At 43.6% G+C, this 14,101-nt stretch overlaps 2 protein-coding genes and 1 pseudogene across 3 annotated transcripts in view; 2 read left to right on the top strand and 1 right to left on the bottom strand.

Moving 5' to 3' along the window:
• LOC147998961 (disks large homolog 5-like) overlaps positions 1-14,101 on the top strand; it is a 133,020-nt gene that overhangs the window by 5,640 nt on the left and 113,279 nt on the right. The window lies entirely within an intron of this gene.
• Positions 3,955-5,742, bottom strand: LOC134483475 (DNA-directed RNA polymerase II subunit GRINL1A-like; annotated as a pseudogene). The gene has a single exon (XR_015643786.1). The product of XR_015643786.1 is annotated as a DNA-directed RNA polymerase II subunit GRINL1A-like, transcript variant X2 (transcript).
• The window catches only part of LOC134483588 (uncharacterized), a 37,778-nt gene continuing 28,857 nt past the window's right edge, over positions 5,181-14,101 (top strand). The window contains exon 1 of the mRNA XM_087595720.1: positions 5,181-5,225. The gene's annotated coding sequence lies outside the window, so the exon portion shown is untranslated. The remainder of the gene's footprint in view (positions 5,226-14,101) is intronic.

Consider the following 14,101-nt stretch of genomic DNA (forward strand, 5'->3'; position numbering starts at 1 on the left):
GAATGTCCACAAAAGCTTGCTGTCTCCCCAGGGCTTTTTAAAGCTCAGCAGCTAGGGAAGCAATGTAGTATTTGGTTATTCTCATGCTTAGGTCTAGTCATTCATTATAAGCTGCCCATGACACAAAAAGAGTCATCTGTGTCACAATAGAAACAAGTTGTAACTAGATTCACCCCCACACTATCACATCACTACTGTGTTTGAGGTTCTCAGTTACTAAGAACCTGGATGAGGCCTGGGTCTTTCTACACAAACTCATAATTTATGTCTTCATGACACTGTGTGCTTTGTTCTGTTGATGCTACCATTGGCATACAATACCTTGGATACTTTGTACTGACATCTGTGACCTGAGACAATAGTTCATGTCATCCTAACCTGAATAAACTGTCCTTAGAGTACAGTGTTGTAGGAGGGGCCTTCTTTTCCTGTGAGATAGCAAAACATTTCCAGTCTTCAGTCAAGTCTGTCAGCCATTGTCAGTGCCTGTCTTGAGATGTCCACCTTTTCAGCTATGAGTCTTCATCCAGGCTGCTCTGTAATTTTGTAGAAGATTAATAGGTTCCAGCCCTAGGATTTAATTCATTGTGACTGTACTTGCCAAACATGCTCAAAGCCCTATGTTTCACCCTAGCCCTCTGTGCTTTAGAGAAAGAAAATAAAGAACCACATTGCAGTTGAAGTTTCTCCTCCAACAAAAGGAGAGCCTGCATAGGGCCTTTAAGTACCTCTAAGCCCCAGCTTCCCCACAGCTCCCTCCATCAATTCCATGATTGGTGTGTTTTCATTACTGCTCACTTTCTTCCTTGTGTGCAAAGAATGTGCACCATGTCAGTAAAGTGTGTGTGTGTGTAGTCCCTAGTGAAAACTGTCGAGGTGCATGCAGACTCATGCTACTGCTGTCTCATGGCACCTTGCAGGGAGCACTGAAATCGTGGGCTACTTTAATACAACCTAAACCGGGTGTGCATGGTTTTCAGTAAGATTTTGACGTCATCACCGCTACAGAGAGCAGAAAAAGCTTCAGTAGTTACATGGATGTGATCAATCAGTGTTAGTGTGTGCATTCAATAAAATATCCATTTTTGACTAAGGTAGATGCTTCTGTGTTTTGTGGGGTGACCCACTGTCAATGTCTAGTGAATTGGGGGCCCTGGGTATGGTTGCATACCCCCAGGACACAGGGGGTGCAGAGCAAAGGCAGAAGCAACTGCACACAGTTGCAAGCTTTATTAATCCCTATGTAGCTGGGAATATGAATAACTACAATTTTCATTTTGTCAAGATACCATAAGATCATTATTCCCAGGATACCAGGAACAACTGAGGGAAGACTAAACAAAGAAATACGAATAAACAAAGGCTTCTTCTCAAAATATTCATATAACAAATCACCTATCTTATTATAATCAAAATATACTCACCATTACCGAGAGAGCGTTAGAACCACTTCCACAGAAACAGGACACAGAAGAAGATAGCTTAAGGCCAAGTGAGGAAAACATTTTCTTCTCCAGGGTGGAATTCCAGCCCCTACTTGTATCTGTCACCAGGCCTTTCTTGACCCTGCCTGGGAGCTGCATCTCTATGTCTTAACAATTCCTCCTTTTTTCTTTTGTTTTAAAAGAAACACTTTCCATAACATAGCAAAAGTCTTTGTAGGGGTTTAATCATGTAAAAATAAAGCAACATAATACATAATGTACATAAGATTATGGCAAAACTAGCTCCTCCCAAGCTATGGAAAATCCTTTGAAGCCAAGCCTTGGGATCTAATCCTGTCAACTGATCATCCAATAATTTAGCTATTTACATAGGGGTAGTATCTTCTAGCTGTTTACCAAAAGACATTCGAGCATCGTATTTCAAGGCATTAATTACTTTTGTAGCACTTTCATTACCTTCCAAATGGGCTTGAATTAACTTCCAATCATGTTCTGTATCATTATCCATATATTTATTAACACAAAAGTAGTAGGATTTCAATCATATCTTAAATCCTCATATTTTTCAATGAATAACTTCTTTCGACCCAACCATTCTACTGTTTGTTTTGAAACATCTACTTGATGTTGAAGTCTAGTATCAGTTTTAGTTTGCTCTATCCATAACTCATGTGAATCTTTATGCCAGTCTTCAACAAAATGCTTTGTCTCAATAGATGTTTTTAATGCTATGCTGGAAATGGCTGCCAAAGTAGCAACAGAAATAAGACTTAAAATAGTAGGTACAAACTCCAATAATTCTTTTACTGTTCCTCAGCAGATTATTAAAAAAATCAATAATCATATAATTAAGAGGATCTTGAGACCAATGATGTCTCAAATTAACAGGCATCCATACATATATTTTTTGCTGAATATCATAATAGAATATTGATTTATATTAAACTAAATAGATGAATTAATACATGAATACTAATGACAATTAGTACAAGCAAATCCATTAGCAAAATTAAATCTACCTATTAAAAAGAAATATGGCATAGGAATACAAGTAGTAACCTTTTCTTTCTTAAATGTTGTAAAATTATACTGAGAGGCAGATTGAGCAGTCCCAGAAAAGCTTCCATTAGCAAGCACAGCTTCTTTTAATGCAGTGACAGTCTTCCACAAATGAGCTTGAAACACAGTAGGATCTTCCACAGAGGCCAGTCGAACATCAGCAATGCCTCCATCTCCACACTCCATCAGCAAGCATCCATTAAGGCGTTCATTCTCCTCTCAGTTCATCCTGGTAACATTTGACAAATCACAAGTGGTAACATTCCATTCTGAACATGTATTAATAATTGGCCATAAGGACCCCAATTTATTCATTTATCTTGAATAATTTTTCGAAACATGCCAGGGCAGTATTTCCAATTGCATGGGAGATATTTTAAGCCTACATAAGTAAACCAAGCACAAATAGGATATACTGGCTCGCTAACAAATGTAATGTTATTCCAATTTTGGTTATAGACCAAGCTGTCAATCCTGGAGACTGTAACAATTTTTCCTGGTAATCGCCAATTTTAATAACCCATTTGTAGGCCTGGTCTATTTCCTAAACACAAAGGCATCTTTAATCCAGCATAAGGAAAATTATACAAAGCTCCATCACGTCTATTCAAAAGGTCAAATTATTCCAAAGAGATGACAAAATGCTTGGGGTGGTGTATAAAACCACATCTGTTTCCCCGCCAAGTAGCAGGTTCAAATAAAGGTGGACAAGGAATATAAGCCTGATAACTCGCATTGGCCACAACAGAAGAAACCGTGAGTAAAGCACACACTGCTAACAATATGTGCTCAGCAGTAAAGGACTTTCCTGTAGGAGACAACATAGTTTTCCTTTCAGTGCTTAATCGCCTCACCTAGGTAATGGGGTTGTCACTGCATCGATCCTTCTCCGTTGTCGTTTGGCGACACTGAGAGAAGCCAGGGCCTCAGTAATGGAGGACACCTCCTTCATCTCCGGAGAACATCCATCAGGAGAGAATGTAGCTGGTTTAACTGGATTCTTCTGAGGGTAGGGAGCGGTTCTTATCATTCTGTGCTTGGATCCGTCTCCTGGGTAACCAGAATTGTCCCCCATCCTGTAAGGAGACAAAATCCTCTCCCCTACATACAGTAAAGTCCCTTCCTGTCATTCAGCATCTCGGACAGTTTTTATCCATATTGTCTGTTCCATACCTTCAGGGAGAAGTCCAATAAAGTGTCTATCTGCTCTGCATATAACTTCACCTTGTGGTAAATTAAGAAGAGTAATAAAAAATAATGCTTATGCCAATATTACTCTGGGACTGGTATGCCAACTCCATTCAGGCTGTGTAAGGTCATCTCTTTTCCTCCTTTTTAATTTTATAATTTGTCATTTCAGGGTATGGTGAACTCTTTCAACAAAAGCTTGTCCTTGTGGATGGCATTCTATACCAGTAATATGTACAATATGATATCATTGACAAAATGGTTTTTTTTTTTTTGCTCTGATTGGTATTTTATTTCTCCTTTACAAGTTCCACATAATAGACAAAGGCTTTTTGATAACATTGTTATCTTTGCTGGAAATGATCATAAAATCATTTTAAAAAGCACAAATGTGCACATACAGGACTGAGGTTTCTGCAGCCTGTAAACACCTCTGTGGGTTTAACAAGGAAAAAAAGCAATATACTGACAATTCAACTGTAACTCTTAGAAAAACACCGGTTTCCTTACCAATCACGAGTGTCCTGTACAGGGACCTATCATCCCAGATGGCAATGAGTTCAAGCCTAGGGCAGCCAGGAGCAGCTCCCCATACCGGGTCAGAAGACCCTCCCCACCCAGCACTTCTTCCAAGTGCTCCTAAACCTCATCACAGGTGACAGCAGTCACCCCAAGAGAGGACAGAGCAGCAGACACAGTGGTGGTGGTTCCCAAGTGTTGTATGCGGCATTTCACATCCAGCGTCTCAGGAACGTGTCCATGCAAGCATGCTTACCATTCTTTAGACTGCTCCCCTCATTTCTTGAGTGAGGGGACCAGGCCTTCCTAATTCACTTTTGGTGCCTGGAATAACAAAATATTTCACCAGAAGGGGTGCAAGCAGTGCTATCTGATAAGAATACGAAGAAGGAAAAGCAGATATCTTAAAGAAAACGTGTGTTCTACTCACACTAAAATGTCAGACCAATGCATAATATACTGCAAAGCTGTAACACAATACGGCCAAACACAATGTTCAAATATTGAACTGTTCAAGCATGTGAAGATCATCTTCTGAAAGACAAACTGGGTTCTTATTTTGTAGCTACCTTTGTGTAACTTCAACTGCTGTCCCTCAACAAGGTCTGACACTGTCTTGGTACTTGTTTGGAAGTTGGATGAGACAATGTAAGCTCAACAGTCAACTCCCGGGATCTCCCAGCGCTCATTTTCAGCATTCATCCGAGGACTGGGCATCATCTTCATCCCTCACTTCTCGGTATCTCCCTGAAGACTCCCCTTCTGGATTGTAGCTCTGCATTGTAATATTCAGTCTCTCAGCTAGTTTCTGTGCTGCGAGCTTTGCCCGCATCTTCTCATAATTCTGCTTCTGCTCTTTCTGCAAAGCCAGTGACTCTTCTATGGAGAGCAGCTGTGCAGGCAGGGGGTGGAGCAGAAGAAGGTGAGCTGCTGTGACATCATCAAGATGCTGCCTAGCCCTGCATAGCTGCTCTTCTGAGGAAGCAGGAGACTGAGCCCTCTGACAATGACTTGGTGAGTCACTCTGTTGTGTGGGTAACACATTGGTCTTAAACTTATGAGGAGGGGGCACTGGGTTTCTAGCTCGCATTTCTATCACTGTCATGTAATGAGGCTTCTTAGGAGTCTCACTCTGTAGTTCTGGAAAGTTCTCAGTGCTGGTGTTTTCTTCTGAGGGTTCAGTCTGGTCTGCAGTTGTGATCTTTTGCAATTTAGTGATAAACAGACTGTCGACGCTGCTGGAAACCTCTTCCGCTTGACTTGAATGCTGGGGGAGTTGTTCATTAACTTAAGATGGGGGAGCCTGGGCTGTGATGCGGACAGACGGGCTGGTACTCACTGTGCAGCCAGTCTCCAAAGTCTCTTCATTGCCTTTGTGAGTGAGCTGTGTAGGTCCCTGAGTTTCTGAGGTTGTTTTAGATGATTCAATGTCTACTGACGAACATTCAGGAACTAATGATGAAGTATCAAGCATCAGGTCAGAATTCTGGGCCTTGTCTATGTCGGTATCAACTCTTGTGGTTGCTTTATGCCTTAGCTTACAGTCAACACTAACAGGATGAAGTAGTTCAGTTCTCCCTCTGACCTCTTCACTTTCTGAAATGGCAGCTTTCAGTTTGGCAGTGGTGTCTGAGATCTTTTTCCCTTGTCGGGCAATTTGCAATGAATTTTTCTTTGCGCAAAAGTCTCTCCTGGCGCCTCAACCTCTCCCGCAGCTCCGCCAAACTCTGCCGCCCCACGTCCTCAGGAACTGGGGGCTCGAAGCCTCAGGGCAGGGAGCACATTGTGCATGGGCTGAGGCTGGCCCCTCAGGCAGGGTTCCCCAGCAGGGCCCATGGTGGTCGCAGGCTTCGTGGGGGCCGCAACTCTGGAGCACGTGCAGGAGTCGCCATTTTCCTGGAAGAGCCGACAAAATTGTTTAAATTGATAAGAAATATATGTTGGTCCATAATCAGTTTTAATTTTAGAAGGCGGTCCCATAACAGCAGAAGTTTCCAATAGATGCTGTATAACATGAGCAGTGCGTACTCCTGGCAATGGTGTAGCCCATACAAATTTTGAAAAATTATCTATGCTTACAAGTATATATGAAAGGCGACCAAACTCAGAAATATGGGTTCCATCCATCTGCCACGATGTATTAGGTTGCATTCTTCTGGGATTAATTTCAGATGGAACACATTTTATAAGTGAAGGCTTACAAATACGACAATTAGCAATAATTTGTTTGGCTTCAGAATAGGGAACCTTATATTTAATATGCAAATATCCTGTATTGGCATGATTATGACTGTTTTCTTCTGGGGTAGCAAATGCCACTAATTGATCTACCATATGATTGCCATGTGTTAAAGATGCTGGCAATCTTGAATGTAATCTAATATGTGTAATAAATATTCTAGAGTTTCAGAATAACAATAGTCCTTTAATATGTGAGAATAACATTTAATATCGGCTTAGATGTAGAAACAACAGCAGTCGCAATATTCTGTACTACTACAACATAAGCTGACTCGGCTTTAATATTTTTACATCATGAGTAAAATCCTGCAATACATTAATTACTTCTAATATTTCATTTTGTTGAACTGACCCAAAAGAAGATTCTTGTCCCCAAAATTTATCTTTGGTCCAATAAGCCATCTGTCTTAGATGTTTGGTCTTAGAGCCATCTGTAAACACAGTAAGGGCAGATGGTAATGGATCAACAGAAATTAGTGTATTTATCACATTTTTTTTTGTTTTCTTAAGCAATCCCAGAATTTACTATGGGGAAAATGAAATTCAGTATTTCTAGTGTAAGAAATCATGGGTAATTGAAAAACTTCAGATGTCTGCATTAAATATTCCACTTTATTTTTGCTTAATGAGAAAACAAAAGCAGCACAATCATATCCCCACAGTGTAACAGGTCTTTGTATGCCTTGCTGAATAATTAAAGAAATTTGTTCCTCATATGTTGTTAATGTTTTGTTAAAGATAAATTTAATATGTATCCATTCTAAAGGCAACTCATCTTGAGCTAAAGTGCATATAGGATATTCAAGAGTATTTCAATGTATAAGTTAATAACTCTATCTGGATCAATACGTGCCAAATATGCATCTTTCCATTTTCAGAAAAGATATCCTCTTCCATGCCTTCATATAAGCATTAATATCCCCAGTTTCCTTTCTAGGTAATAATGCTCTCCTGTACTCTTCATTAGCATTTTCAAAAGCAAGCATTTTTCAGCAGTTGTCCTCTAGCTTCCTCTCCTACCACTGTTCTTTCCATTGTTAATTTTAGTATACATAAAAACTTAATATATGGTTCATAGAAAGTTACTGCCTTTTTCAACCAACTACTATCTTCCTTTATAATAAGTTGGTTGGGCCACACCTTGAACCGATGATAGACATTGTCCCAGGATAGACATTCTTTATCAGCAGGTCTCAGGGTAGGACTGGATATGTGACCCTGTGCTATAGCACTGTCCAGAGTGGTAAATGCAGCTTCTGAAGAGGAATGCAGGCCTGGCCTCTAGACCTCCATCTTCCAGGCCTGTCTGGAGAGCCTGATGCCCTGGCAAAAGAGACTCCTTCTCTCCAGAGGAGCACTGCAGTCAAATGACATCTCAGTGATGAAAACTACCAGTCCCCAAAGGCATGCCACTGAGCAGAGATAGCCTCAGTCATGCACCTCTGCCCATCCCCAGTTCCTCGTGTCAGTAACTCAACCCTTTCATGAACTAGATGGCAATACTTGAGGCAGGATGATCAGTAGTTTACTGGCCAATCTGGGCTCTATGAGATGCTCTCCCTGAAATCAGAGCCAGCAGGAAATTCAGTATGAAAGCTCTTTGTAGCCAAGCTCAACAACCCGGTTCAGAGCCTGGGACCCCACACGGTAGGATAAAGTGACTCCCATGGCTTTTTCCTCTACCTTCAACACTCATGCTTTGGAATGCACACCCCTACAATGAGATCAATACACATGGAATAAAAATTAAACAGAAAAATTAATGAAGACAATGCAGACAATGTTTTAAAGGATCCTGGGAGTCCTCACTCTGCACTTCCCTTTCCTTTGCCTTGGGAACAGCACCTGCACCAGAGGCTGAGACTTCCTGCAAGAGAGAGAGGAGAGATGCACTGTTCATTCCACTGGAGCTGTGCAAAGACCAGAGCCACCTGTCTTTTCCTGATAGTGGGAGCTGGGCCCAAGTGTGGGCTACTCCTACTAGAGGCACCACAAGAAGAGGACCACCTTCCTCAAACCTTCCAGCAGGGCTGGGAGCTGGAGGCTTCTGGTATTGGCTTCTCCCTGCAGTAGGGGGCAAATCATGGTCATGTGAGGTAACATGGAACCCTGTAATTCTACAAAGTGCAGAAGCTCCTGATGTCCCTCATGGTGCCCCAGAGCCTGCTCACCACACATGGAGGCTTCAGTAACATGGCCTTGTCCTGACCTGTGTGCACTCTGCATCCTCACTCTCTACCCCCTGCTTTTCGGCGTTGGAAGTCTCAGGTGTAGGAGGCGCCTACCATAGGCCTCTTCTCTCAGCATTTCAGCATTTTACATTTTATGTAGTTTGTGGTGTTCCTGTGCCATGATATGCACATGGAGAGCAGAGGACACAATGTGGACTCAGTTCTCTACTTTCACCAGATGATCAAACTGAGGCCATGAGGCTGGGTGGCAGAGCCTTTACCTGCTGAGCTGTGATACCCACTTGACCTTCACCAAGCATCCTTTGCTGTACACAGTTACATCAGCCTGTGACCCTCATCCTCCAGACTCTTATGAAGCAAACCCCATAGGTGTGGAGCTCTCATGTTAGCCAGGCCTAAAGGGGAAGGCAGCAAGCCCTTCAGGAACTCTAGAAAAATGTCTATACTGGGACTAAACTGGTGCTGCCATGTAGGGCTACATTTTTCCTTTAAAACAGGAGGATTTGTGGTGGTGGTGGTGTACACCTTTGATCCTAACACTTGGGAGGCAGAGGCAGACAGATCTCTGTGAATTCTAGGCCAGCTCCCTCTATAGAGCTAGTTCCAGGTCAGCTACACAAAAGAAACCCTGTTTCCATGAGTAAAACAAAGAAAGAGAAAGAAAGAAAGAAAGAAAGAAAGAAAGAAAGAAAGAAAGAAAGAAAGGATTTATATTTTGTATACAATGAGATGCCTGCATGTCTATACCTGAACCATCATGTTAACTATAACTCTTGTCACATCTGCATTAATTCAAATACTGAGGGCTAAATGGTTAAATATTAATGACAATACAATTGGGGGTGGTGCTGAAGAGATGGATGGTTTAGTGGCTAAGAGCAGAAGACCAGGGTTCAGTTCCCAGTGCCCACATGGTGGCTCGTATTAGCCTGTAATTGCAGTTCAGTGGAATCGTTCTGGACTTCATGGGCACCAGACATACCACATGGTGCACAAGCATTTATTAGGTGAAACACTCAGGCCCATAAAAATAAGTAAATAAAATATATGGTTAACAGACACTGTGATTCAGGAAGTTCTTAGTGACTTTGGTTATCATTTCTCTCTCACGGAGAAATGTCTTCCTCATGGCTCGGCCTCCCTGGCTTCTAGGACATTCCCTAGCTCTGTGGAGCATGAAGTACTCAACACCATAAGCCAAGCATTGCAAAGCCATCTGCACCTTCACTGCTACACCTTCACCATGGCTGTGTCTAAAGGGAGAGACTTGGAATCCCACAGATGCAAGGCCAAACCTGTTGGGCTATGTGAGCCCACCCACCCAATAGTCAGATCTACTCCTGTCCTTGGCTATGGCATGAGGCTCTTAAGACAAATTAATCTGAAGGATCTCAACAGCTATGCTGTTAGACCTCTCATTGCTCTGCCCGACCTACAAGCTCCTTTCCTGGCTGAAATTCACACCCGAACTCCTCTCCTGCCTCAGCCACCATCAGCTCTTCTACTCCTCTCCACCTGTGCTCTGAATAATCCACACTAAGGTGGACGTTAACCTCTTGTGGACCTCCAGACGTATGCTTGTGGTTACTCTTCATTGGCTGTTTTGTATGGGTAGGCGGGTTCTTCTAGTCTCATGCAGAACACTGCTCACACATTTTGGATCTTACAACACCCTCTTGATTGAGAATCCTGACTAATGACTGACTGACCTTCCATGCCTGAAGTCACCCTCTGTCTCCCAGTCCAAGATGAGAATCCCCACCCTAACCCCATGGTGTCCAGTTTCATCTCAGAAGCTAGACTCTGCACTACCCAATATCATTTGGATCTCGGCCACTAATTCTCTGTTAAATCGTTCCTCTCTTCTTTAAAACAAATTCATTTTGTTGTTTGTTTTTTGAGACAGGGTTTCTCTGTTTGGCCCTGGCTATTCTGACATGCTCTCTGTAGATCAGACTTGTCAGGAAGCCAGATATCTGCCTGCCTCGGCCTCTTAAGCACTGGGATTACTGGATTGTGCCAGCATGTTTAATTAAAAATTAATTAGTGGCAGTGCATGTTGGCACATGCCTTTAATTCCATCCGTTGGGAGGTAGAGGCATTGTGAGTTCCAGGACAGCCAGGGCTATAAATTAACACCTTGTCTCAAAGAAAACAAGCCAAAAATGAAACAAAAATGTTGCAATATGGTCTTCGGTATGTAACTGAGTCTGTTCTTGAACTCTGAATCCTCCCACTTTCACTCAGGTGCTAATCAGCAGGTTTCTGTCTTGACTTTCACTGAGCACTCAGGGCTGCCAGGACTGTTACCTCTCCCAGTGTAACTCCTGACTCTCTCATCAGCATCATCACAAAACTCCTGCTAAGAATTAAGGAAACCTGAATTCTAAGGAACAGTCGGAGCTCCAGTATTTCCAAAGCTCACTCTAATACAGATGGATCCTATGCTGCAGTAAAATGGTCACAGCTGGAGGTCTTAATTCCAGGACTTGGGACAGAGGGGTTGGAGGATCTTGAATTCAAGGTTATTTTTATGTTACAGTGTTGCTCAAAGCGAGTTGGGCTGCTACAAGATACCCTGTCTCAAAACTATACCAAACACACCTAAAATGAAACAGAGGAGTTTGAGTGGGCACAGATGGGAAAGCTCGGCACTTTATGGCTAAGCCACCTGCTGCCAGCACCAAAGTCCATGCACAGCCCCAATTCTGAGCTGTGTCTGGGACCCCACTTAGGAGCACGCACCAAAGTAGCTCAGATCCAGGGCTTTTGGTCTAAGAGGAATTCAGGCAGTCACACTTTGGATGCCAGTTCTCCAGCTCAACTGCCTGTCAGCCCAGGATCTGGTCTTAGTCATGGCTTGGCATCCCTAAATTCCTCCCAGCTGTGCTCTGAACTCACCCTGTGCCCCGTTCTGATGAATCTGCCATTCTCCATGGGAGTAGCCTCAAGAAGTCCCTCACATCTGAAGCACCACTCTGAGTGCACTAAATACTGCAGGGGAGGGGCGTGGCCAGCAGAGCACCCACCCCTTTCAGCTGTAGAACATTTAGCTCTAGAGTGAGCACTGCTGTGCATTGTGGATCTTAAGCAGTATTCCAGCCTTGGCCTGGGAAGAGCCGTTGACACCCACACTTTCTGGGGTGACATTGTCTCCTGAGGATAGAGTCAGGTGAGGAGCGGCAACTGATGTTCATGAGAGACAAACTTTCTTCACCACCTGCCCATGCTGGCCCTAGGATCTGGGCTTTTTGGGTGACATGAGTGTTGAGCCCCCCAGGTAGATGGGTTTTCAGGGGTCAGGTGGTTATTGTCACCAAAGGTATCCACAAGGATAAGTCATACTGTACTAATTCCCATATTAGATCCCTTTTCATGGGTCACAGAGGTCGTGCTGGGTCCTAAATGTGGACCCAGGTTCCTGGCACTTTTGAAGAGACTGGTCAGGGCGCAGGCTTCAGGACATTTTGTTTGAATTATTTTGGGGGATTTTATTTTTACTGTTGGGGGCAAACCTAGGGCTGCCATGTGCTGGGAAAAGGCTTTGCCACAGCTGTAGATCATCCCTAATTATAAACTCCTAAATTCTCCCAATCCTGGAACTTTCTAGGTCCCTCACATGATGCAACCTTTGGGGGATTCCTCACATAGAATCATGGGGTGGATTGCATCCCAAAGAGAGACAGTGGGAAATGTTCCCCAGTGTCTGCCTGTGGCTGTGGTGATGAGAGTGGATGTAGTGACCAGTGGATGGCAGGGCCCATGTGAAACCCTTTTGGTTTCCACTTGAGTGGAATCTTCACCATGCCTTTTTTTTTTTCTTGAAACACAGGTTGGCCTGGAACTTACAGTCTTCCATCACTCTGACTCAGTTTCCCATGACTGGGATCACAGGCTTAAATTACTATGCCCATCTTTCTTTTTTTGTATTTATAAATCTTCTAAAAGCCAGAAGGATATAGAATTTAAAATTTTGCGGTCCAAGGCATTTCCAACAGGGGATTCTTGACCTAGGAGTGTCCAGACCAGTGTTTATTGTGTGGCTACTTCATTCCCATAACAGCTTATTTTTGACAAAGAGTTCCAAGGTGTGATGTCACTGGGCATCAGGCGGGTGTCCCAAATAGCAGCACTGACTCAGGTTGTAATTTAGGCTGGAGAAACTTACTAGGACCCTGGTAATCCTAGCACCCTGGGGCCTCACATGTCCTTAGTCTGATCTAGTGATGAATCAACTGCTCTTGAGGGTGGATTGGAATTCTAGTCACTGTGAGGCAGGAGCATTAGTATCCTACAGCCACTCTGGGCTCCATAGGAAGACCCTGTTTCAATATAAAAGGGGTCACCTGCGAGTTCTTACTGTCTTCCCTGAGGCCTTCCTGCTGGAGTTAGAATAGCTGTCTCACCAAGTTGAAGTAGAGGGCAGAATGTTGGTGCCTTCTATAATGAGGACTAGTAACAGATAGTCTATGGAAATTCTAGAAAGTTCTACAGGTATTTATGTCCTGTGCATGGGAATTGCTGGCTTCCCTGTGTCCTTTGCCTTTAATTTGCAGTCCATGGGGCACCTGGGAATGTCCCCAAACCAGGCTGCACACAGGGCTTGTCCCATGATTCTCACTTGCACCCAGTGCCTGCCTGATTGTCATAAGTCTGACAGAGCCACTATATGCTCACCTGACACCTGCAGAGAGCACTATATGGGGCCCTACCATCCCCACACTGCCCATCAGTGTCTACAATGTCCCTATATGGCACTGAGATGATCTAAGCTGCTTCCGGCCTATGTGCTGCATCAGAATCTGACCATTCCTAATTTCCTCCTCTCACACCCACACTAGAAGCCCTGAACCCACACTAGCCCCAGCTGGCCTGTTGCCTACTGACATCTCATGGACTCTGCCCCAATCCCCTGCCCTGCCCTGCCCTGCCCTGCCCTGCTGTGCCCTGCCCCAAACCCCTGCCCTGCCCCAATGCCCTGCCCTGCCCTGCCCCAATCCCCTGCCCTGCCCTCACTCAGCTGACAATGTGGACATCTCACGACAGTCACTGGACAATGGCTGACACACTTGTCTGAAGACTGGAAATGTTTCTCGATCTTGGAGAGGAAAGAAGGACCCTCCAACTACACTGAACTCTAAGGAAGTTTATTCAGGTGAGGGATGACAGGGACTGTTTTGTCTCACGTCACACATGTCAGTAGAAAATATCCTAGGTATTGGATGGCGCTGTTAGCATTAACAGAACAAAGCACATAGTGTTGGGAAGATTAATAAATTATGAGTAGGATTAGAAAACCCCAAGCCTCTTCCAGGTCCTAAGAGAGCAAAAAATACCACCAAACATAGCATTAATGTGATAGGTTGGTTAAATCTAGTTACTAGATTCTAGTGTGATACCTATGACTTTTTGTGTCATGCTCAGCTTATAATGACTAGAGGACTTAAGCTTGAGAGT

Source organism: Rattus norvegicus, chromosome 19, assembly GCF_021556685.1.
Source record: "Rattus norvegicus strain SHRSP/BbbUtx chromosome 19, alternate assembly SHRSP_T2T, whole genome shotgun sequence".
In the NCBI taxonomy this organism is placed as follows: Eukaryota; Metazoa; Chordata; class Mammalia; order Rodentia; family Muridae; genus Rattus; species Rattus norvegicus.